Source organism: Staurois parvus, unplaced genomic scaffold (assembly GCF_062004578.1).
Source record: "Staurois parvus isolate SC_StPar_1 unplaced genomic scaffold, SC_StPar_1.0 ptg000082l, whole genome shotgun sequence".
Lineage (NCBI taxonomy): Eukaryota > Metazoa > Chordata > Amphibia > Anura > Ranidae > Staurois > Staurois parvus.
In genome coordinates this window covers 3781602-3807167 of record NW_028317878.1, presented here as the reverse complement: position 1 = coordinate 3807167, position 25566 = coordinate 3781602, and the positions used below count along the sequence as shown (strand labels likewise).

The window sequence follows — 25566 nt, the reverse complement described above, 5'->3', positions numbered from 1 at the left end:
ATGTAGTGTGTTTCTGTGTGTCTATCAGAGTAGACTAATTTCTCAATAAAATGCCATTTTTACTCTGAGGGACACCTTTTCAAATAATTATTTTAGTATCCTGGCTCAAAGTAGTATAAGGTGTACTGATTCTAGGCAGCTTTTTTTAACATGCTGTTCTGATCACTCAGCAATAACACTATTGTATTAAAAAGTAAAAGTGAAGTCATCTCAGTCTGTTTAGTAACATATTGGTATTGTTTAACGTGTGGCAGATTGCTCCCCTGTACTAATTTAGTATCAGCCTCTTGCAATTCTCTTTACAGCAGCACTTAGACTGAGAGAGGGAGGAACAGCACTAGAAGCTGATCATATGTCCTGCATGCAAATATGCAGACAAGAAACAACTTGATAGGAACAGAGACCGGATTGCTTGGGTCACATTTGTCAGGCGGTACTGCCCACCAAACACAAAGAGAGATGCCCCGAGGATGGTGTTTTGAGTGCTATACACTTTTGTCAGGGAGCACTAAAAAAGATCTTTGGGCACATTTTGACATCTGTGAGCATGGTACCCTATTAAGTTGCATCGTTTCCAGCTGTTAAGAGTAACCGGACTTCTGAATACTAGATATGATAACTTACTGAGAGTTGCCAACCAGTTACCAACCACATCTTTGCCCACTATTAAATAAAATCCTATATTTTCTGCTAGCCATATGTTTTGCTTTCTAAACTAGATTATAAAACAGATGGCTCATTGATTGATAGTTTCTAGTGAAGAACTATTCATTGTAATACAAAGATTGTTACAGAATCTGAACTGTTCACTAAACCCGGTGTGCATAGAACTTCCCATTTGAGAGTTGCTGCCTTGGGATAGGGACTCTGCATAAGGATTGTTGCTTTCAGACTAATATTAAAATGCCACAGTATAACTCTAGCCTTCTACCAGATAACCCACCATCTACAAACCACAGTGGCCATGTAAAAGTCAGATGTATGGCCTTACAGCCACAGCGCTGATTATATCAGCCCTTAGTGTGATCAGTGTCAGAGGTGTCTTCTTACATGGTGGTCAGTGGCAGAAGGACCCGTTATATTGACCACTTGTGGGACATAGTGGGAGAAAGACCCCTTAAGCTGGAGGTCAGAATGTCCCCTAAAAAGCAGCTAAAAAGATCATTGATGTCAGTCGATACTTATTTAAGAAATAAAGAGCAGAGACTCCACCAGTTCCACATTGCTGGCTTTGAATAGTGATATCAGCCCTGGAGTTATGGTATGTAGGTACTTCTAGTGGGATATCAACCTGTCACCGTTCAATGAACCTCTAGCAACCACTGAAGGAATCCTGTGGTTCCATGGGACCCTGGATGAGAAAGTCTGGATTAAAATAGCAAAAAGCAAGTAGAGCCTCATTCACAACAATAACCTGAAAAAAAGCCTTTTTTTTTTCAACCATGGCGTTCTCTCTAGAGCGATAAGCAGAGAGAACTCCATGTAACAAGCCCCACATCCTGGCCTGCATTTTATGAATTGGGCTTAAAATGCAGGCTGCGGTGTGGAGTAACACTGTGGTATCCAGCAGATAACTGTATCACCTGTTCATGATTAATAGTCCCTTACATGTAATTAAACATATGTGTTATCTCAATATAGTAATTATTGCTAATCAAAATGCACCATAAACACTACAGATTCTGCTATTCTTTGTTCAAAATAAATAAATAAATATATATATATATATATATATATATATATACAGTATATGTACATATACTTTATATATGCTTTTTTACCATATACCATGTAACATATATTACCAGTTATCAATTATATACTTATAATTTTAAAGCCAATCATTTTTTCAAATACAGCTGTTTTATTATGTCTTAGAATAACAGAGTACAGTATAAATCTTAGTTTGGATGTAAAAATGAATGCATCTTTATTGACTCTGCGGTGTTTAATCAGCTGCCAGACCCACATGAATAATGCATACCAGTATACTAGTCAGTCAGCTAAATGACAAACTTATCCTGGCAAACTGAACGAGTGGAATTCTAAGTGATGGCTACATGAACTATCTGCTTAATGTCTGAACAAAAAGCTAGACTCTCTATTATTCAAGATATAAATGATAAATGCTCCCAAATTCCATCAGTAGTATGCCTACAGAGGATGTGAGGATACAAATGGATGATTTTCTGTGTGTAATCACATACCTTCTCTTTTAAACATACTTTGAAATTGTTGCTGTCCCTGTACATGTGTAAAACAATAGTTTTTTGGTCCTGAAAATTGCCCAGTTGTTCTTGGAGAGGGAGCACCAATAAAAAATTTCCAACATATGACATTTCCATACCGCACATGACTACAATTTTGTCAAGACAATTTCTTGGCGGTGAGGCATATACCACATTTAAAGTTTCAGGATGGAAATAATCTCACTCAAAAAAACAATTTTCCCTAACCTTTATCTCAAAGCTCTAAATTGAACCCCTAACCCTAATCCCCAACTTACCCCCACTCAGGGGCGGACTGATAACTCATGGGACCCCCGGGCAATAGGGGATCATGGGGCCCCTGTGTCCTTGCCCAAACTCAAAAAAGCCTATGAAAAAGGTACTAGGGGCATCTCATGGGGCCCCCTACTGACCCTGGGCCCACGGGCAGTGCCCGAGTTTCCAAATGGTCAGTCTGCCCCTGCCCCCACTGCTTTCATCCGAAGCCTTTAAGTGCTATGTAAACCCTAACAATTAACTACATATATTTGCTACCTTTTGGTCTGTTCTTATCATGGACTAAAGAATAATTAGTCAGAGCTTAAATCAAAAGAAGGAGCACCAGACCAAATTCATAAAGGAGTTTGAAACAGCTTTAATGAGTTACAAGCCAGTCAATGCATTTTGACGGCAAAGCATGCACGTCTTTCATAAGGGCTTAGTAATATTTGCAAATGGGAAGCACAGTGGCTAAGTAGTTAGTACTTCCCCAAGCAGCATCAGGGTCATTGGTTCAAATGCCAATCATGACACTGCCTATACGGAGTTTGCATGTTTCTCACTGTGCCTGTGTGGTTTTCCTCTCAGTCTCCAAAGACATGCTGGTAGGTTAATTGGCTCCTGTCTCAATTACCAATTTTTTTTCAAACTATCACCATGCTGCCATGCACACATGCAAGTTCTTTCTCTCTTGGCTTAAGAAACAGTTTATGGTGCTGTTTTGTTGTTGTTTTATTTTAGGGTTGAAAATGGATAGGGATTGGAGAAAGTAGGATATTCCAATAACTTGATATAACAAACTTTGAGGACGCAGAACATGCTTCTTAAAAGTTAGAACTTTAGAAAGTTTGAACACTGTCCCTATGTAGTGAAAATCAGACAGGTTCTGCAGAGCAGTATTGAGGAGGTGAAGCCTTCCAAGCAACAGCTCCATTCCTTAGGAATGGATTTGCTATGTTCTTCTGGGCAAACTCCTTAGCAAACACCTGGCTGGTCTTCTAGAATATAAGAAGGAAGATAGCACTCAGTCTCTAGGATCTCTCCCAGTCTGTACTCACAGAATGCCTCTGGATTAAAGGTTGCTTCCTATCATTATCCTGCAAGAAGCCAGACTAGATCTTCAGACAACATACCTCTCAGCCAGCCTTCAGCAGCAAACAATGGCTTCAGGCCTCCCAACCTGCCAGGTAGGGCCTCCACCACACAAGCATGTGACAGGATTGCCCAGAAGGGAAGAACAGCCCCTAGGAGATGATTTCCCCTTGACATGAAGAAGATCCAGCTGCTCTCTGCTCCAGAGTATTTATGCTTTCTACCATAATTCTCTAGGCCGAGCCTCCTAGAGATTGGCTTGGGCTGCATAAATATTAAGCTGCTGATTAATATGCTCTCACCTGTATTACCCAGAGCTCCTCCAGGTGAACAGGGAGAAATAAACCATCAGACAGCCCCCTGGAACACAGACCAGACCAAATTAATCAAACACAGCTCCACTGGTTACAGTGAGCTAAACTAAATTTACCTACACTAACACATTTTCTTTTCTGTAAAACAACAATCACGTCTATACGTACCTGCTGTGTGCAGTGGTTTTGCACAGAGCAGCCTGGATCCTCCTCTTCTTGGTTCCTCCGCAGGCTCTCCTGGCTCCTCCTGTCTGTTGGGTGCGTCCACAGCAAGCAGCTTGCTATGGTGGCACCCATTGCTCCGTGTATCCATTCACACTTGGAGCCATGGCTTGGCCCCACCCCCTCTTTCTCTTCATTGGCTTCTGCTTGCTGTCTCAGCCAATGAGGAGGCAGAGACCTGGGACAGCCCAAGATTCACATCACTGGATCGTGATGGGGCTCAGGTAAGTATTGAGGGGGCTGGAAAAGCTGCTGCACACAGAAGGTTTTTTACCTTCATGCATATAATAACTACTTTACATTGTAGCAAAGTGTCATTTCTTCAGTGTTGTCACATGAAAAGATAGAATAAAATATTTACAAAAATGTCAGGGATGTACTCACTTCTGGGAGATACTGTTTATATATATATTATTTTCCTTCTGAACACCAGATGTATCTCAAATGCAGAAAGCTTTATAACTGATTTATCCAACATATGGAAGAAAGTATGTTGAAATGCATTTTTCATGGTGACCAATAGATCACGATTCTGAAGTCTTGGAATGCCCCTCTTGGGCAAAGTTGCAGTGGTAGATTAAAACTCCCTAAGAACATATATACTGAGTAGAATGTTGTGTTTTCTCTCACAGAGCATAGCGCTTACAGAAATCTGCATGAAATTGCCAAGAAAAACGTATGAAAGCTGCATGAAATGTATCATGAGTTTGACAGCAAAAATGCCTGTGTATTTGCACGAACTGTTATAGACAAAGAAGAAATCGCTCTAAGTCATGCTACTCTGAAATTAGCACGTTTGAGTAACAGTATTGCTGTTCCATGGTGGGACACGTTTATAGCAGCCATGCAGTCTGGACGTTAGCGCTTATGTGGGGGCTTACACCGGCATGTATATATACAGAGCAAAATTCGATTAAATTATACATACTTGTAGCCTATATAAAATATACACATCTGTATCTTGTAGACATTAACAAATCAATAGCTGTTATTAGTAGAATCAGGACTACAGGCACTTCCTGAACACACCGTAACCTTCCACAATATAAGCCCTCCTAGGTGAAGAAACTACATACCTTGTTACTTGACCCAATGACATGCCATAAGACTATAGATTCAGAGTTTCTCTTCTCCCTCTTCTCATCTCCATAGCATAAAGGAAGGTGCTCTGTAGCAGGGGCGGACTGACCATTTGGAAACTCGGACACTGCCCGAGGGCCCGGGGTCAGTAGGGGGCCCCATGAGATGCCCCTGGTACCTTTTTCATAGGCTTTTTTGAGTTTGGGCAAGGACACAGGGGCCCCATGATCCCCTATTGCCCGGGGGCCCCATGAGTTGTCAGTCCGCCCCTGCACTGTAGTTCAGCAGGGAAGGACAAAGGCAGGTTGCACTATTTATGATTCAGTGTAGCAGAAGCACTGTTATCAGCCTCCTGCCAGAAGTTTGGTTGTCAATTGAATTCTGGCAGGATCAACTAGTATTTTTTTTATTTGCAGCATATTTAAAAAAACAAGATGCATTGCAGAGATGTACAGAATTGTATTTATTAATTTTTGGGTTTTTTTTTGCCAAAACATACACTTTAAGCAACAATAAATATATTTCAAGAACATGGAAAGATTTCTTGCACTTTCTTGAACTATAATCATAGCACTAAGTTTTGAAGGATTATTTATTTCTCTCCAGCTTACTGTGCACAGATGTTTATTACATCCATATAAGCAATTTAAAAAAATGTTATCCTACTTGGACATTTCTAACCATAAAGCTAGGTTCACACAGGTCAGAAATGCTGGCAACATCCACAGGAACACTGCATTTTTCCTGTGGATGTTTCCAGCGTTTGTGACCTGTGTGAACCTAGCTTTATGGTTAGAAATGTCCAAGTAGGATAACATTTTTTTAAATTTAACAGACACACGGAGGTACCTTTAATTTGTAATGGCACCCTGATGCATCAAAAAAACGCAATGCGTTTTCATTTGTGCCAAATCACATGATGCTGCAGCGCATCATGTTTCTGTGAGTAGGGCAGAACTTAGGGCCCACAAGTGTAAACCTAGCCTAAAGTTGGTGACATACAGCTCTTAGATTGTAAGCTCCGAGGAGCAGGGCCCTCCTATCCCTCTTGTATTGAACTGTATTTTTGCTGTATTGTCTCCCGTTATATTGTAAAGCGCTGAGCAAACTGTTGGCGCTATATAAATTCTGTATAATAATAATAAATATACAGTTAGATTTCCCCATTTAGCCAGTGAAAGTAGCATCATGTACTGTTAAGGCCCAACTAAACAGTCTGTTCAGATTTTACCCAATCAGGTAAGCCCTTGAACTATGAAATTATTTGTATTTTTTCAGAACTAACCAATTAAATCCAAAGCAGTGTAACTCAGCCCTTTTACTTACTATGCTCAGAGGCCCCTTTGTCTCCTTTTCCCACAACTCTCTGGGCTCCGAGACGCTTGTAGGAAATATTAGCTTCCCTCCCTCAGCAGCTAAGAAAGGCCACACCTGATATGGCAGAAGCAGCTAGATAAGTGATCTGCAGCCAGGTGAGAGGCCATCCACCTTTAGAACTGGTGTGCGGGCAGTTGTGCCAGAGCCCCACAGCATACAGCTTCTCCAAAAGACCCAGGCACTATGGGACGCACTTCACCAGTTGCTACCAGAGCACTTTACTTCCATTGGGGTGGCCTCCTTGTATTCTTGGTCTTTGGATCCCTCCCATGATTCCTATGAGGATAATTGGAAGTAGCTGTTTGTGTACTGTACTGTTTTATTAATCTAGTGATTCTCAGCTTGACTCTCAGTTGTTATAGAAATATACAGTTGTGTTCAAAATAATAGCAGTCAGACATCACTAACCTGATCAATCACTGCTTTTTGGTAGAAATAATATTTCTACATGGCAAATAATTTCCTAGCAGGTGTAGTAGAGTAATAGAAATCCAACAGATCCAACAGTCATGATATGCATGCTGCTGATTCTATGTAATTGAATCACTAATTGAAAGGGGCATGTTCAAAATAATAGCAGTGTGGAGCTCTATTAGTGAGGTCATTCATTCTTTGAAAAACAGGTGGCAATTGTTGCCTTTATTTAAGGAAGGAAGGCAGGAAATGTTGTACATGCTGGTTACAGTGCATTTCTCTCTGAAATTCTGAGGAAAATGGGTTGCTCCAGACACTGTTCAGAAGAACAGCGTACCTTGATTAAAAAGTTGATTGGAGAGGGGAAAACATATAAAGAAGTGTATAAAATGATAGGCTGCTAAGCTAAAATGATCGCAAATGCTTTAAAATGGCAACTAAAACCTGAAAAACGTGGAAGAAAGCGAAAAACTACCATTCAAATGGATAGAAGAATAGCCAAAATGGCAAGGACTCAGCCAACAATCAGCTCCAGGAAGATCAAAGAAGGTCTAAAGTTACCTGTGAGTACTGTTACAATTAGAAGACGCTTATGTGAAGCCAAGCTATCTGCAAGAGGCCCCCGCAAAGTCCCACTGTTGAAAAATAGACGTGCTGAAGAGGTTACAATTTGCCAAAGAGCACATTGACTGGCCTAAAGAGAAATGGCGCAACATTTTGTGGACTGATGAAAGTAAGATTGTTCCTTTTGGGTCTAGTGGCTGGAGACAGTTTGTCAGACGACCCCCAAACACTGAATTCAAGCCACAGTACACCTTCAACTGGTGTTGCAAAGGGGCAAGGATGCTCGTGATATAATTGACCTAATATGCCCATATTAGGTCAATGATGTCACATGCATCCCCACCCATCTGTAATGTCAGCCGCAGGATGGGAACCCCCTACCCACAGCTCATTGAACCAAGGAACAACTGCTGATTTCTTGGTTGGACTTGAACCCTGGTCTGAACAAATGCAAGCCCATCCCTACTTTCCAATTACAGCTACATTTGATTGGATGTAGCTGCTGTTCAGCTGACAATTTTCTTCCCAGCTTCTATGATTTTTCAGTCAAAAGAAAACAGGAGGGGGCTAATTTTGGCCAGTTCATTAGAAAATGGACAAAGTTCAAACAGTACATGGACAGCTTTACTACTTGTCCAATCATTCTGCCAATTGTCCATCATGTCACATAGCATGAGTATGGACAACTATAGTACGATCAAATGAAACATTATTTGAATGTAATTTGGGCTTCAGAAATATATTTTCCTATATACCTCAATCTAAATTGTCATCCAAAAGTTTATTTAACTTCCTTGTTGTTACGCAGGCGATACAAAACAATATCAGATATTTAATATATAACTCCTTTTTGAACATAAAACATTTTGGATTACACTTGAGATATGAATAATACACCACCAAATAAGGGTACCTACCTCATCTGTAACATTCTAAAACCCTAAACCCACTGTTGATCAAGATAAGACAAAAAGAGTGGTCCAATTTAATGTAACAGGGATTTTTTTCATCTTGATCCTTAAAGTAAATGTAAACCCTCATCTTGCAAAACAACCCAATAAGTTTAAAATAAAAATGGAAGGTAAAACATTTGTGTATAGATATAAAAAAAAATTATAAATATATTTTTTCCTGTTTTTTAAAATGTATAACATGCCCTCTGTTCTCAGCTGCATAGAGAGCTGAGGGATGAGAAACTGCAGTACACCGATCTCCCAGTGAATGGCTGTATAGAGGGGGGGGCAGTGTCACGTACCTGATGGGAGACTGAATTGATGAGGTCGGCCTCACTTGTGTCACTAACCCTGACCCCGCTGATGTTGGACCAGAGGGAGCCTAGGGACCAGGGGGACAAGAGCGCCAGTGGTTGTTGTTTGCAGCTCTTGCAGATGATGACCTTGGAAGGCAGATGATCCTCTGATTTGGACACCGTAATAATAGACAGAGCAGGTTCTGTGGATTGCCAGACGTGCAGCAGAGCAAGGTAGGTAGTGAGGACAAGAGACTGGAGCAGAGTCATGGGATAGCCAGGGACATCAACAGTCAGGCAGCGCGGTACAGAATCAGAAGGAAAAGCCAAGGTCGGGAGCAGAGCCAAAGTCAGGAACTGGTAACAGGAGAGTAATCGAAGTCGGTTCAGGAACAAGCCGGGTTGATAATGGAGGAATCGTGCAGGAACAAGCAGGACACGGGGGGAGATGAAGACCAGTCAGCACTGAACCTGAGCAGAGGCACTCCTTAAATGGGCTGTCTGGCGCCAATCTTCGCTGTGCGAGTGCGCGATCGCGCGTTCCTGCGTGCATGCGCACAACCGGCAATTCTTCTGCGGGAATTCCTATGCGCATGCACGTTCCCGATTGCGATTCTTCTTGACGGAAATCCCTTACAGGCAGTCAGGACAAGTCTGGTTATTAGAGCGGAGCAGACTGAATTCCCAGCACAGCTAGAGGACTGAATATGCTCTGGTCTCATGGCATGGTCAGTAATAGGAAAGCAGAGGGACTGGCAGGAACACCAAAGATTTCACACAAAGGAAACAATACAAAGAGGACAAGATAATTTTTCATACAAGTACTGTACATAGTACAGCAAGCACTTATCACAAATACCAAATGTTGGGTTTACATAGTTTTTAATAGCAATCAGACACTCCTTTGGTGCTCAACCACCCATCAGAGGGACACATGAGGTCCTGTAGTACTTGACTTACAGCCCTCTGACCCCAGCAGTGTGTAGTAGTAGTAGTAGGAGCATTGATTAATAATGGGCTAATGATAGTGATCCTTACTGGCCCCACGTATTTTTTCCCCAGTCAGTAAGATTACATACCTTGTAGAGCACAAGAGATCACTATGTAATATGCAAACTGATTATTTTTTCTAATTTGTGTTTAAGAAATGTAGAAGCATTTAAGTAAAACAAGGATATAAACATTACTATAATGAAAAATGTGTAGCCATCTCCCATAGTCAATGCTGAGGCCTGCCACCTCATATTTGTGAAATCAGCAGCCAGTACTATAACTTGACTTCTTAACTACGGTAGCAGGATGAACTTAGTATAACACAGTGTCTCAGGTTTTAGGGTTTCCAGGGTGTTGTGTGAGGTATGTGATAATTTGTTCAGCTCTACATGTCTGGTGGCAGCTTACAATGTTGAAAGTCAACATAGGTTGACTTTACTTTTTCATTTGGTTTATAGCATCCCTACCAGAACTGGTCAAAGTCTGCCTATAGGCATCCCAATATGACTGTTGGGCAATACACTATAATTTTGTTCTGTGGCAAGAATACATGAATTTAAATATAGCATCTCAATGAAGTTTACAGCAACTGGACTTCATCCACACTGACACCAGAAATGCTATTCTGTGCTTTTGCAGGCAATTCAGAGATCTGCAGTTATATGCAGTAAGCAGTGATGGAGTGGAACCAAACTTCGGTATGCAGCAGTATGTGTGTGCTTTACGTAGGGTGCAATGACAGGCACACTTTTAAAATACCTAAAACCACACTCTGACCACATCTTGAGAGCAGAGTCTTTCTGAATAAAGCCTCCTTACTCTATGTAAAGCTGCAGAGTTTGTAAATGGTATCTTTTTATTGCTTGTTCATTACAGGATTTGTGTATTTTTGTTGCACACAAGCAAATTAAGCAGACACATAAAAATGAAGACTAACCTAGTGGCCAGGAAAAGGATTGTGTGCTAAAAACTGGCAGTTGAACTGCAGTTTTACTGTCCCCTGGCTACACTTCGAAATTCTAACATTACAGCCTGACAAGCTGTGCACATGCTGCGACCGTGATGTTTTGCTACACTGCCATGGCAATTTTAACTTGTGCTGCAGAGTTTGACAGACACCACAGCCTGTCAAACATGCCCATTGAGGTAGATAGTTCTGCACCACCACTGCAAGAGCTTGACAAGGTTGGCTTGCAGTTGCAGCATGGTTCTGCAATATAAAATTGCCATTCGGCAAATTAAAAAAAAAAACGCCTGCCAGTCACTGCTCTACTGCCTACTGAAAAGTGATATGACACTGATTGCTTTTCATAGGGTGGTAATGCTTACTCTAAAAGCACAAAATATATCATGCAGTCTTGCATCTATATGAAAAAAACTCCTAGCTTAAATTGTTCTCGATCCCTTTTATAACAAATTAAAATAGTGTTTAAAATTACAAAAAATGTACATAATTACATGTAGTAAAAAAAGCAGGAAAAAAACAGTTATTGCTGCATATGTGTATTGGCTCTTAGTTCTCATTTACACAGGATTAAAATGATTGTAAAGGATTTTTTGTAAACTACAAATATGTAATACTTACCTGCTCTGTGTAATAGTTTTGCACAAAGCAGCCCTGATCCTCCTCTTCAGGGGTCCCCCCTTGGCACTCCTGGATCCTCCACCCTTCCGAGTGCCCACATAGCAAGTCGCTAAGGTGTCCTTTTATGACACAGAGAATAGCTGTGATTCAGAGGATCGCAGCTATTCTCTGGTCATTCACAGTTTATAACACCCAGGAGAATATGTTCAGCCCTTCTGTGGAGATCTGTGTTCTCCCTCCAGATTCTCCAGCCCAGAGCTGGAGAATTGGAGGGACCGCAAACTAAGCAGAGATAATTTACCTCTGTTTAGTAAACTGATCTTTTACTGTAATCTCGCGAGATTATAGTAAAATCAGCCGTTTTCCAGAGTTTGTAGACCGTTCTCCCTTCGTTTGGAGAACTGATCTACATATGCTTCATAAACCGCATTCACAGGAGAAATGTGTTCTCCGAGAATGCCGGAGAACTGAGCAGCGATCTATTACTGCTGGTTCATAAATGGACACCTTAGTCTGGGAGCACTTGTGTGGGCTTGATGCCAATCTGAGCTTTGTGTGTCTATTGACAAACAAAGTGCAGTTTGGTCCCACCTCTGGCTCCCTTCTTACAGGCTGTGATTGACAGCAGTAGGAGCCAATGGCTCCCACTGCTACCTGCATGTCCAGTGAAGAGAAAGAGGAGAAAATCACTGCTCTCAGGCACAGCACTGGATCAAGATTGGGTTCAAGTAAGTATAAGGAGGGGGCTGAGGGAGGGGGAAGCTAAACACAGAAGGTTTTTACCTTAATGCATAGAATGTCAGAAGGTACATACATTCTTATGGACAGGCAGGTGTAAGTGGACTTGTGTCCATTCACACTCACTTACCTCTGAGTCCAATCTAGTCCGCTAAAAAAAACAGAAGGCGGTTCGTACTCTTCCTTTATGGCAGATTGAATTGGAGTGTAGTTGGGTGTAAATGGACAGAGGAGTCGCTTTACTCCTAGCCGCTCATAGAGCAGAGTGGGCTTGGTCCGTGTCCATGTGAGCTAATTCCCTGCTGATCAGAACAGAAGCCGCCCCATGTGAAAAGGGATTTTAGCAGCCCATAGAATATAGACTGTGGGTGGAAGGAAAGAAAATCACTTGATTCCCCCATTAACTCCGTCAGTGTTGATGGGGGTATCCCTCCCGCTACGCTATTGTGTTCTTCCATCAGCTATGGTGATAGCATGAAAAAAATCAGAAAGGCTGGATGTACTGAAGTTGATCGATGGACCAACCAGTCTGCTTATAGATGGATTGAATCTTGGCCAGTCCCTGCTGAACCAGCCGAGATTAGAGCCATCTATGGCGAGCTTTATGTTAACATATAACACAACAAGCATTTAAGATCTGCAAAGGAGTGCAAAAGTGTGAATCCAGCCTCATAAATTTATAGCTCAGGACAAGTTTGGAGTATCACGTTTAAATGAATTGTTTGCCATGATTTGTTTATCTAAAGATTTTGAACATTGTATGGATGCATCTATGTATGTATGTGAATCTCTGGCTTGTGTGCATTACTAAATGTTTATGTTTAGTCTCCAGCTTGTGACCCCTGCATTAGCCCAGCATCAGGTGGATATGTCCCATTGTGAATACATCCTGATTGATTTTTTGTTAATTTAACTGGGAACTGGGATCATAGATATTGAAAGATTAACAGGCTGATGAGGGAGTTGCCTTTAGTTTGCTCTTTAAATGATAGGCGGTGATGAAGAACACATGTGCTATGAAATCTCCAGCAAAACCACTGTTTACTAAGATCTATAGATGTCAATATCTTTCAGCAAGTGGCTGAGGCCAAAGGGGCACGTGAAGTGGACTAGGCCAGGGCCAAGCCTTGCCTCTGTTGTAATGTTTCCTGCAAAGTGTCTGTCACTGACAGAAATAATTCAATTTCACCAATCAGCCTGCTGAAAGAAAGAGGGGAAAAGGCTGTCTGAGCACACTCGGCTCCTGGTAGCCATGAGATCCAGGCTTGGCTAGTCCTCTTAATGGCCATTAAATCTGTATTACATCTCTGGATGTTCTAACTTAAAAAAAAAGCTTCAGTATCATTAAAGGCAACATTTTTGGAACAATGAGCTGCTGATTCAGTCATAAAAATAACTTCACTGCATCATGCTGACAGCATAGCAAATCACTGAAAGAAAAATGTGGCCACTAAAATAAATGGCTGCACACAGAAACAAAAATTCAAAGCTTTCCGTGTTTCCCAATAGAGCCACAAGGCATTATTAAAAGTTAGGTCCTTTTCTGTAAAAGGGCTGTAGGTTTTCTAAAATGATTGTACTTTTTAAAATATTTAAAAGCTCATTTCCCCTAAAGCTTAACAAATTTCACGTATTTTTATAGATTCCGCATGGTAAAATATGGATGGTTGAGTTCACAGGAATGCAGAGTCCAGATTTAAATTTAATGGGCACTTGTAATTCGTTCTTCTGCCCCTGTCTTCAGTTTGAATCCTAACTGGGCCTCTTGTACACTGCATGGATTTTTCATGAAGTCCCTGTGCTTGTGTAGGTTGCCTTCAAATCTCCAAGGATGTGCTGGTAGGCTAGTTAATTACTGTCTAAATCCAGCCACACATGAATCTAAATGTGTGCAGTTCAATAGGGACCGGTCAAATTTCGATCCATGTATGACCACAGTAGTTGTACAGAAGTTGATTTACTGATTGACTTCTATACTACTGGCCTGCTGTGTTTTCTCCACTCAATCAGTGCCGCAGGCTACAGCCAGCAGCACTGATCAGTGTATTCTGGTGGCAGGGAAACTTCCATGCCATCAGAATACAATAGCTCAGTGGGGAGGATTTCCCCATTCACATTGAATGTGTGGATGGGGTTATTGGGTCAGTTTTTTTATTCAGTCCGCTAGTTGAATGAAAAAAATTGACTCATGTATGGGCTGCCTAAATGGGCCAATTTAGGCAGCCCATACATGAGTCAATTTCTGAGTGTATGTATGAATGTGATTGTAGATTCACATTAGATTGTAAACTCCTTAAGGGGCTGTAAATGTACAATATGTAAATTGCTGTGTAAATTGTTGGTGCTGTATAAATACCTGTAACAAGTAAATAAAATTTAGACTCTTATATTATAAAAATGGGGTGGAAACACAGCTGGGAAATAAGTTAGAGACATCTCCCCTCTGGAGTAATCAAGAGTAGAGCTGGCCATAGAGGGACTGAAATGTATCCGATTCATCAGGGACAGGATGAATTTCAGCCCATCTGTGGCTGTTTCCACTTGACAAAAGTCCATCTAACAATTCACTTCTGTCAAACTGGACTGTTGGAAAACTATATTTTGATCAGTAGCTGCAGCAAATTGGCTGCAGCACTGATCAGTGCATTCTGAAAGTGGAGGAGTCCCTGCAGTCAGAATACAATAGCACAGCTGGGAGGATTCCCCTATCCCAGGGGCGGACTGACCATATGGAAAATCGGGCACTGCCCGAGGGCCCGGGGTCAGTAGTGGACCCCATGAGATGCCCCTGGTACCTTTTTCATAGGATTGTTTGAGTTTGGGCAAGGACATAGGGGCCCAATGATCCCCTATTGCCCGGGGGCCCCATGAGTTGTCAGTCCGCCCCTGCCCTATCCAACTCTCTTGTGTGGATGGGGAAATCCATTAGTTTTGGCCAGGTTACTATAACAATAACAAACAAAAAGGATATAGCACCTCATAGGCTATCAACGGCAGTATTTATTCTGGACGTAAAAGTATATATTGGAACCATATCAAGACAACTATATCAATTAATGTACCCAACCCAGTCCACCCCTCCACCCTTCCCCCCCTCACCTCCCACCGATCCCTCCACCCCACACTCCCCACACACCCAGCACCCCCTGGCTAGACCCCCAACCCAATCTAGGGCACATGGAGTCACCACCACCCACTCCTCCCTATATGCCCCTGGTCCCCCAATCCTAGAAAAGCTGGACAATGTCCCCCAAAGAGTCCCTCTGTAGCAGTGCCAAAACTGGCAAAGGATGGAAAGAGTTTATGTAGATATGAATACCATTCTAAAGTCCACAATAGAGCATTGTAGTCCCAATATGAGTAAATTACGGCTTTGCCATGGGGTTTTTATATATTTTGGCCAGGTAAGCCTGCTATGGTCAGCTTAGGGATAAACCTAGTTCAACTGTCAGTGCAGAGCCAATGCTGCTGCAAGTACACAAAAGGGCAGGGATGCTTATGACATCATTGACCTAAGATGGTCAATCAGTGATGTAATGAGCATCCCTGCCCTTTTGTTTATATGCAGTTCATTGGCTAGGCGCTGACAGCTGTCTTCTTGGTTTTAGATCAAACCCAAGCTCATTACTAATCAAGAGATTTAAGGAACCTGCAGGTAACATAGTGGATTAAGCTCCACCTACAACTGAAAATTGTTTTTGGGCAGGCTGACCCTTTAAAATAGCTACACCACCAGAATAAATCAGCAAACCTGCTACTATAACACAGGTATTTTGGCTTATTTTGTAAGATAGACAACAATGTACAAAGCAAATAGCAAAGCCATCAGTCATCAATCATCTTTTGCTGTTCCAGAATGATGCAAGGTGAAATGTGATTGGTTTCTATAGACATTATCTGCATGGAGTTTGCATGTTCTCCCTGTGCTTGCATTGTCTGGGTGCTTCAGTTTCCTCCTACACTCCAAAGATTTGCTGATACTTTAAATGGTTCCTGCCCAAATTGGTCCTAACATGTGTACATATTTATATGAAATAGAAACCATAGATTGTAAGATTCTTGAGGGCAGGGACTGATATGAATGCACACAGTGTAAAGAGCTATAAAAGTTGTTGGCCTTGCATAAATACCTGTAATAAATACTAATAATAAAAAATGGTTTGTGCATTTTGTACATCATATGGCCTTGTTACATAATCCCAATAAAGTAATAGTAGGTTATTTTTATCCATAGGTGGGGTTTTTTAGCGTTAATGGTTGCTGGTTATTAAAATTGATGAACCAGGTCTTCTTCCTCCGATTGGGGTAAGGAAAATATTTTTCATTTGTCTTTTTTCCTAAATGTTGATTTGCATAACAATATGTCAGGGCAGGGCTGCGGAACAGACAGGTAGGCCTAGTGGCAGGGTAACGCACTGGCTGACGACAACCACCACCAACAGACCGAAGTCCCTCAGGGCGCGGAGTCTAAGTCCCAGGCTGCCCTTCACCAGTGCCCCTGATGGTGGGGATGGACTTGACGCAGCCAGGTACCAGGTCGCGGCCCCCAAGACACCCCGGCTGCGGTAATTGCCGCCGCCAATGGCATGTAGCTGGTGAGAATGACAATAGCGTAGTCAGGCAAGCTGGGTCGACAACAACGGGACAAAACGGTACAGAACAGTAGACAGAGAATAACAGGTCACGGGCCGGGTTCAGCAACGGAAGGTCAGATCAAAGGAAACCACAGAGAATGGTCTTAATCACAAGCCGAGTCAGAATACCAGAAGAGTCACGAGCATATACACAGAGCTGTAGGAAGACAAAGACACAAGTGCAAAGAGCATGTGCGGGCCACAGGCTTATATGTCATCAGCCACACCCCTCTGGGGGATGGACCTCAGAGACCTGAAGGCATAAAAGGATTCCCACCATGCACAGCAGAATCCAAGATGGACGCCAGCACATGGAGTAACAAAACCTCAGGGAAAAGGTAGGACCTTGACACAATAGTAGAGGAGATCTGGCAACATGTACATGTATTGATTAGACCCTTTTCCCAGAAGAAAACATATATAACATAAGAAAGTGAATAGCCAAGACAAACAATCCCAACTCAGCAGTGGTGATGTACAAAGGTATTACATAGCACATTACATTCATATTACATGTGAATATTCAGGTAAGTGTGACCTATTTACAAGTCATTATTGGGGAGCACACCCTGTGTACCAGCATGCTGCTGTGCATGTGCTATAATGACAAGTATTACACTGAAAGTGAATATATAGACAATATTGGCTAACTGATATATTGCAGTGCAAGGTCCCATTTCTTCTTGATACTCTTTTTGGCTGACACCATACAACCCTTTTACTGCACGTAATTACATGCTACATATTATTTATACCTTATAAAAAGTCATTCTGACACAGGAAATTGCACTTATGATGGCCAAAAAGGCTGAAACAGCTGTAGGCAGTTTGGAATAAATTACTCATTATATAATATATTTGCACTATACACCATATAGATCTACAGTATATTTTCACTATAAAAAATTGGTGATAAAAATGGTGCGCTGCCCAATGATTAAAACAATAGTGAAATAATAAATTAGAGCTGCTGTAAACACATAAAGTGTGTGCTCATCACATATAAAATATAAAAGCAGTGTGTGGTGTTGCGCTGCTCAAATGCATCCACTCTAGTGAACACTATAGCATATCCTTAACATGAATAAATCCCAAAAAATTGTGCAAAACACTCAACAGTAAAGGTAGAAATAATAGTCCCAAAAGAAGTCTCTTCAAAAGTTTTGGTGGGAAGCGTATTCCTACTGGTGAGTAATCCCACTATCCCAGTGCTGTAAGTCTTTAAATGATGTGCATCACCACGGTGTCTATAATATATAGGACCCTCACCTTCATATATTGACCCATATAAGAGACAGGTCAAACTGGCATCTACCCTCCGAATGGGGATAAATTGTATCCTCTCCTCTGGAGATAATCCGCCTCTCTTTATGGCCACTGTATCCTCAAAGCTAACCCTTTAGCTGCATGAATGGCTCTGGTGTCCTTTTATGAAACAGAGATCAGCGGAGATCCTAAGGATCATAGCTGATCTCCGATCATTAGTGGTTTAGGAAACAGGGTTGATCAGCGGAGAACATGTTCTCCACTGATCATCTCAGCACACAGATAGCCAGTGTATGAAGGAGCGATGTCAGCCCTTCACTGGCGATCTGTGTTCTCCCTCCAGATTCTCCAGCCCAGAGGTGGAGAATTGGGGGAACCGCAAATGAAGCAGCGATAATTTATTGCTGTTTAGTAAACTGTGTTTGACTGATCTCTTACTGTAATCTCACGAGATTATAGTAAAAGCAGCCGTTTTCCAGTGTTCAAAGCGTTTGTAGATCGCTTCTCCCTTCATTAGGAGAAGCGATCTACACCACTTCATAAAAAGGCATTCAGAGGAGAACTGTCTTCTCCGAGAATGCTGGAGATCTGAGCAGAGGTCATTTACCACTGCATGATAAAAGGACACCTCTGTGGGTAGAACTCACAACCATATGAAGCGACCATAGTGTAGCACGTTTCTTAAAATCCACAAGTAGTTTATTAAAAATGCACTCACATTTGACAGTAGTAAAAACCACAGTATGACAAAAGCTGCAAAGCTGCAGTGAACAATATGCAGCGTCTCCAACCATGCTAGCAGTGTTCCAGCTCTGACATCACCTGGCTCCTCATGAACCACATGAAGTCCCACCGATATTTTTGAAGAAACTATGCCCCTATAGCATCTCACAGGCGTTAGACAGGCACCTGAGAAGTGTTTTTAACACTCCTTAAACGCTCCCCAAACGCCCTGTGTGCTTTTTTTAGGCGTTCGATAGGCGTTTTCCAAGCATTAGAAACCGCACAACAAACTCCTATAATGAAGTTTAATGGTATTAACGCTCCGCAAACGCCCCGCAAATGCCTGCCAGACATTTGAGGAGGGTCATCATAGACTTGAATGGGACGCTTCAACTCTTCCAGACTCAACATGAGGCATCAATTTTGCCGCTACGCTAACGCGTCAGTGTGAACAACACTGTGTGCTGCCATGTGTAGAATTTTCATAGGCGTTTGAGGAGCAGGGGCGGTCCGACCATTTGGAAACTCAGGCAGTGCCCGAGGGCCCGGGGTCAGTAGGGGGCCCCCATGAGATGCCCCTGGTACCTTTTCATAGGCTTTTTTGAGTTTGGGCAAGGACACAGGGGCCTATTGCCCGGGGCCCCATGAGTTGTCAGTCTGCCCCTGTTGAGGAGCATTAAAAACGCTTCCCAAACGCCTGTCTAATGCCTGCTAACAAAGCTAGTATGAACATAGCCTTACTGTGGAGTGTTTCACACAATTTTTGTGGATTTATTGATGTTTATGATATGCTATAGTGTTCACTAGAGTGGATGTTTTTGAGCAGCACAACACTAAACACTGGTTTTATATTTGCACTATACACTAGCTGTTCTGAATATGCATCTAGCTGATGGGCATAAATGATTGATTTGCATGGCTCCATCCTAAAATAAGGAGTAATTGGGATATGTGATGATATGTGAATACCTTCTGTTCTAGGAAATCTTTACACCATCTAAATCTAAGCACTAACCTGTATAGGTATACTGTCTTACTAATTAAAATGTAAAATAACTATAAATAATTGGACCATTTGCACTGTACAACTAAATAAGCCATAATCAAGTGTGTGCAATGTGTGGCTGCTGCTGTGTTATTATGATTATTATACAGGATTTATATAGCTCCAACAGTTTTCTCAGTGCTTTACAAAATAAAGGGAGACAGAACAGGTACAATACAATAAAAACAAGAGGATTATTTGGGCCATGTGTTATGTAATACTCTTACTTTCATTTCCCACAGTATAGCACAGTCAGCACCAAATGTCCAGTGCTGAAACATACAGTACCGGCTGGAGTACACAGATTAAAATGAGCCACTTTCTCTGAACCTTTTGCATTCTGGAAATGTCCTGTGTTCTTTTCAGTGAATGCAAGCAGCTCTGTGATTGGAGGAGGGGTGATTTTGATATTCTTCTACACATCCTCCAATCACAGAATAACATGGAATTGATTTGCTAAAACTAATAGCTTCCAAATAGCTTCTAAATTCAGCTTGGTTAATTAAGCTTTGACTAAAAAAAAGGAAATTGATTGGCTTCTATGCACAACTGCACCAGAATTTGCACTCTCCAATTTTAGTAAATCAACCCTCATGTGTTCATTAAAAAGGATGCAAGACATCAAGTTCTTGGTGATTTGGGACTGTCCATTTGCCTGGGCGGTGAGGGGGATGCGCCTCCACTTTCACTTTCTCCTTTTTTTTCTCTCTCTCTCTCTTTTCCTTCTCTCTCTTGTCTTATTCCCACTTTTCTATTTTCTTTTTCTTTCTCTCATTCTATATTTTCTTTAATTATGTTTGTTGTTGAGTTCATTGTTGACATATCGTTCCGTGAAGGGCCTTTCTGTACTGTCAGAATGTTATTGCTATGCCCTTTCTTATGTTGGTCACAGTGGAATGTGCCTATATGTCCTCATTGATGGAAATATCACAATTTGTTTTGTTGTTTTCCTGTTTTCCTCCCATGTATCCTGAGAGGTGTTTGTATTGTATTTTATTAATATGAAAACAAAAATATATTGAAAGAGAAAAAGGATGCAAGACATTTTCAGAATGGATGAACTGCAGAGAATGTGACCTGCTGTGATCTGTGTGCTTCATCCTGAACTGTACGTTTCAGCACCAGACATTCAGTGCTGGCTGTACTGTAATGTGTGGAATGAAAGTAAGAGTATTACATAGCACAGCAGCGGCCACACTTTGCACACACTTCATTAATGTTCATTCATATTTATAGTGCAAATGGACAAAAATTGTTTTTGGCTGGAGTTCAGCTGTAAAGTTTGTGTATAGCTAAAAAATGGCATTATTGGCTATATCAGTGGTCACATGATCTGGAACCGCTGATCGCTGAGTCCTCACCACCGCTGTGAGCGGAGAGCGGTGACTGTTAGTCTTTGTTGCGTTCAAGAGGTGGCGGGATGATTATGTGACCACTGTGACAGCCACTCACGTGATCGAGAAGTGCATCCTGTTCCCCTGACCATATAAATCCAGTTGATAGGATGCTGGGGCAGATTGTGAAGAAAGTTAAATTCATTTTCAAGTTTAACATCACTGTAAATCTACAGCTTGATAGAGTACAGCACTGTCACACTTATAGTTAACACTGGTGCTGATTTACTGAACTAGCAAGTGTGAATGTAAACTGAGCTTAGTAAATATGGTGAATCTGTCGTCATTTGATTACCCAATCGTGCAAGAGAATAAAAAATGCTTATGATTGGATGATTGAAGTGAACTCAGCTTTACCTTATTCCTTAGGCTGCATTCACACCATTCACAACGCGATGTGTCATTATTTTTTTTCATTTTTTTGTTAGAAGTTTTCAGAATTTTAAACAACACCGAAGCAGATAGGTTTGTCAGTAGCAAATATAAAATCCAGCAATCCAAGAAATGAGGCAAATGGTATGCGACCCAGGAATACTGGCAGTGTACAAAATACTGTGTACGAAATACTCCAAGTCCCGAGAACAGGCTTGTTTCCTTTGGTAACTCAATGGGAAATACATAATGGGGTTAGGTGTCCTTTTATGAAACAGAGATCAGTGGTGATCCTGAGGATCATTGCTGATCTCACATCATTAGTGGTTTAGGAAACAGAGATGATCAGTGGAGAACATGTTCTCTGCTGCTCATCTCAGCACACAGATGGCCAGTATATGAAGGAGCGATGTCAGCCCTTCACTGGCGCACTGTGTTCTCCCTCCAGATTCTCCAGCCCAGAGCTGGAGAATCTGAGGAACCACAAACGAAGCAGCGATAATTTACTGCTGCTTAGTAAACGGTGTTTGACTGATCTCTTACCGTAATCTCGTGAGATTATAGTAAAAGCAGCCATTTTCCAGCGTTCTAAGCATTTGTAGATCACTTCTCCCTTCATTCAGAGAAGCGATCTACACCGCTTCATAAAAAGGCATTCAGAGAACTCTCTCCTCTGAGAATGCTGGAGATCTGAGCAGCGGTCATTTACCACTTCATGATAAAAGGACACCTTAATTAACTAAAAGTAGAGAGAGCAAAATCTGATGCAGCGTTGCACCAGAAACCAATCAGCTTCCGTTTTTTTTTGTTTGTTTTATTTGGTCAAAGCTTAATTGAACAAGCTGAAGTTATAAGCTGATTGGCTTCCATGCACAGCTGTACCAGATTTTGGACTGTCCAGTTTTAATAAATCAATTACATGTTATTCTGTGATTGGAGGACGTGTGGATGAATATCACAATCACCCCTCCTCCAATCACAAAACTGCTTGCATTCACTGAAAAGAACACAGGACGCGCTTGTTCATTTGAACGGGCAGCCTTATGAGTGACAAACATACCAAAGTAGCTCCTGCACCTTTTTCTGGCATTGAGTCAAGTACATTTTGAGGATTTTGTCATGCAACAAAACACATGACTGCTACTCATGCTTGGGGTGCCATTAAGAAGTAATGGTACCACAAGTGTGATGCTTTTTTCGCTCATTCCCAAAATGTGAATTTGTGCATGCAGCCTTATGGAAACTGAACATTCACATTTGAAAGTGAACAGTTTCAAATTCCTTTAGTAAATCAACATCTAGGTGAGTGCCAGGTTATGCAGGATACTGGAGCCTGATGGTGCATGTGCAGACACATGCCATGTGTGGTATATTGTGCTGTCATAGAAATCCATTGTGGCAGTGCACTTGTTATTCCAGTTGGCTGCCAGGACAGACTGTGGATGAGATGTTCAGCAGAATCAGTAAGTGGTGTTCAGGTGGAGATGAGGACTGTACAGGAATAATTAGCAGGCAGTGGGGGGATCAGGAGGAGCAGCATTGCTGTCTCTGGCTGATCAGCCAGATAATGGGAGCTGCTGCTGAATTCATCTGAGCCTGAACTCTGGGTGAACCTGAGATTAAACAGGGGTAGGCAGCTAAACATTTTGTTGTTAGATTCCTTTTCAACAGGCCTTTTAGACTAAGTAAATATTGATCAGATTCAATCTGAATCCCCTGGGGGAAGACCCCGAAGTGTCTGGTTTGCCTAAAAAGTAAACTTTTCAAGAGAATAGGAGGAAAAGCTCTGTTTCTTCTATTAGGTGATACATTTCAAGTGGATGTGAAAGGATATGTTCCTTGTAATCCAGGTTTAATCACCATGTATATACTTATTATTTCAATTCTATGCAAATAACATGCAATATAATGTACTTGTGTGTAAGTGACATTACATTATACTAAACAAAATACAAAGAAAAATGTTAATTTGTTCCAAAAATGTATTCAAATTATTAAACATTTCTTTTTCTCACCAACTGTTTTTAATCTTACATTTAATTATTATAACAATTCTTTTTTGCATTAACTGTTCCTTTTATTCTTAAAATTAGTCAATATAGCTATTTTTTACCAACTGTTCCTTTTACTCTGACTTTTAATTAATTTACCTATTTTTTCATCTATTGTTCCTTTTACGCTTACTTTTATTTAATACAACTCTTTTTTTTCTCCAACTGTTCCTTTTACTCTTATTTTTAATTAATTTAACTATTTTTTTTTTCACCAGCTGTTCCTTTAAATAATTCAACAATTTTTTCACCAATTGTTCCCTTTACTCTTATGTTTAATTAATTTCACTATTTTTTTCACCAATTGCTCCTTTTACTCCTAATTTTAATTATTATAACAATTTTTTCACCCACTGTTCCTTTTACTAAATGAATATACATTTCAGCATGAAGTAGTATAGGCAACATTTCTTTAAAGTAACTCTTTTTCATTCATAAAGCTTCAATAGTTTGCATGTATTTATCTTAACATTATAACATCGTAAATGTACCTTTCCATTTTTGTATATAACAGTGTGTGTATGTGTGTGAATCATATTAATAAAAAATAAATAAATAACAAATAAACGAAAAACTGATATATCTGCTTTGCTAATCAATCCTGTGGATGTATGATTGCATTTGATTAATAATAAAAAAAATTCAAAAACGAATGAATAATAGCCCTATAAAGTTTTTTTTACTTCTAAGCAATTGTTTGTGGTTTAATATTAATAATAATAAAAAAAAAGAATGAATAATAGCCCTATAAAGTTGTTTACTTGTAAGCAACTAAATGTTTGTGGATAAGATTAATATTAAAAATATTCAAAAACGAATTCACAATAAATCAAAATATTTTCTTACTTCTAAGCAATTATTTGTGGTTAAGAGTAATAAAAAAATTTCAAAAACGAATTTATAATAAACCTAAATATTTTCTTACTTCTAAGCAACCTTATGAATGTAATGAAAACTCTGAAAAACGAATAAATAATACTCTAGTTGTTTGCTTCCTGTGAATGCAATAAACGGATTTGTTTGTGTTTGTGTAGCATGTTTGCAGATATACAGTATATACCTTCTCAGTGACGTGTACGAGAATGAAATGTGTCCCTTTTCCATTGTATTAATGTGAACTGTCCTTATCCCTCTAGGAAATCCGTTATGTTATACAATGTACGTCCTTTTTGTGACCTCTTTCTTTGTGGTGTTTTTGTTTTTTACCATGTTCGTTTTCAGGACTTACAAGCTGTCCTATGCCATAATTAACATGACTTGAATGGCTACTTAGATGTTAAACGATCCCTTTACTTTGAAGTTGCTCCATAAGCCTCCACTATAACATGTTCCTTTAGATATGATTTGAGATAGGGAAACCAGTTTGTTGTTATGTTAATAGAATTTAGCACATTAAAGTACAGTAGAAGGAGTAGAGAAGACAGACATCTGGTTCACCTTGCTCCTTACTCCCATAAACAAAAGAAGTGAGATGGAATGAGAGAAAACTGCTCTTTTCCTTTGAAGTCAACTCTGGAACCTCTATACAGTGATAGGAGACAACTGCAGCCTGTGACCGCTCTGTGTGTTCGGTTTTATACACCGGTCACCTATTATCAGCACAACTTTTACAGTGCTTGTTGTCATTAAAGATCGTGCTTTTATGCTGCTGATAACATGGATCCCACTAGACACCAACGTTTTAAAGTGATTTCATTTTTTATAGAGTGGATGCAATGATTGAAGTGGGAAATAGCCCTTTAACAGGAGGAGATGTGTACTTCTAGAGAATGATGTGAGGACAGACTGACTGAAGACAAGTTGCACATTTTTGTCAGTCTTCTATGTTTACACATGTCAACCTTCTGATTGAGGTGAAAAGTTCACTAGTTCTTGACCCAAGATGATACTGGAGCTGACACTTCATGGGAATCTGGAAGGACCTAAGACCAATTGGCCAACTACTGTAAATTTGGGGGGGGGTATTC

The 25566-nt window shown here is 40.7% G+C and overlaps 1 long non-coding RNA gene across 1 annotated transcript in view; it reads left to right on the top strand.

Annotated features, from left to right (window-relative positions):
* LOC149468620 (uncharacterized) overlaps positions 1 to 16419 on the top strand; it is a 348733-nt gene extending 332314 nt beyond the window's left edge. The window contains exon 3 of the long non-coding RNA XR_016311681.1: positions 16349 to 16419. This is a non-coding gene — a long non-coding RNA (uncharacterized LOC149468620). The remainder of the gene's footprint in view (positions 1 to 16348) is intronic.
* The last annotated feature ends 9147 nt before the right edge of the window (positions 16420 to 25566 follow it).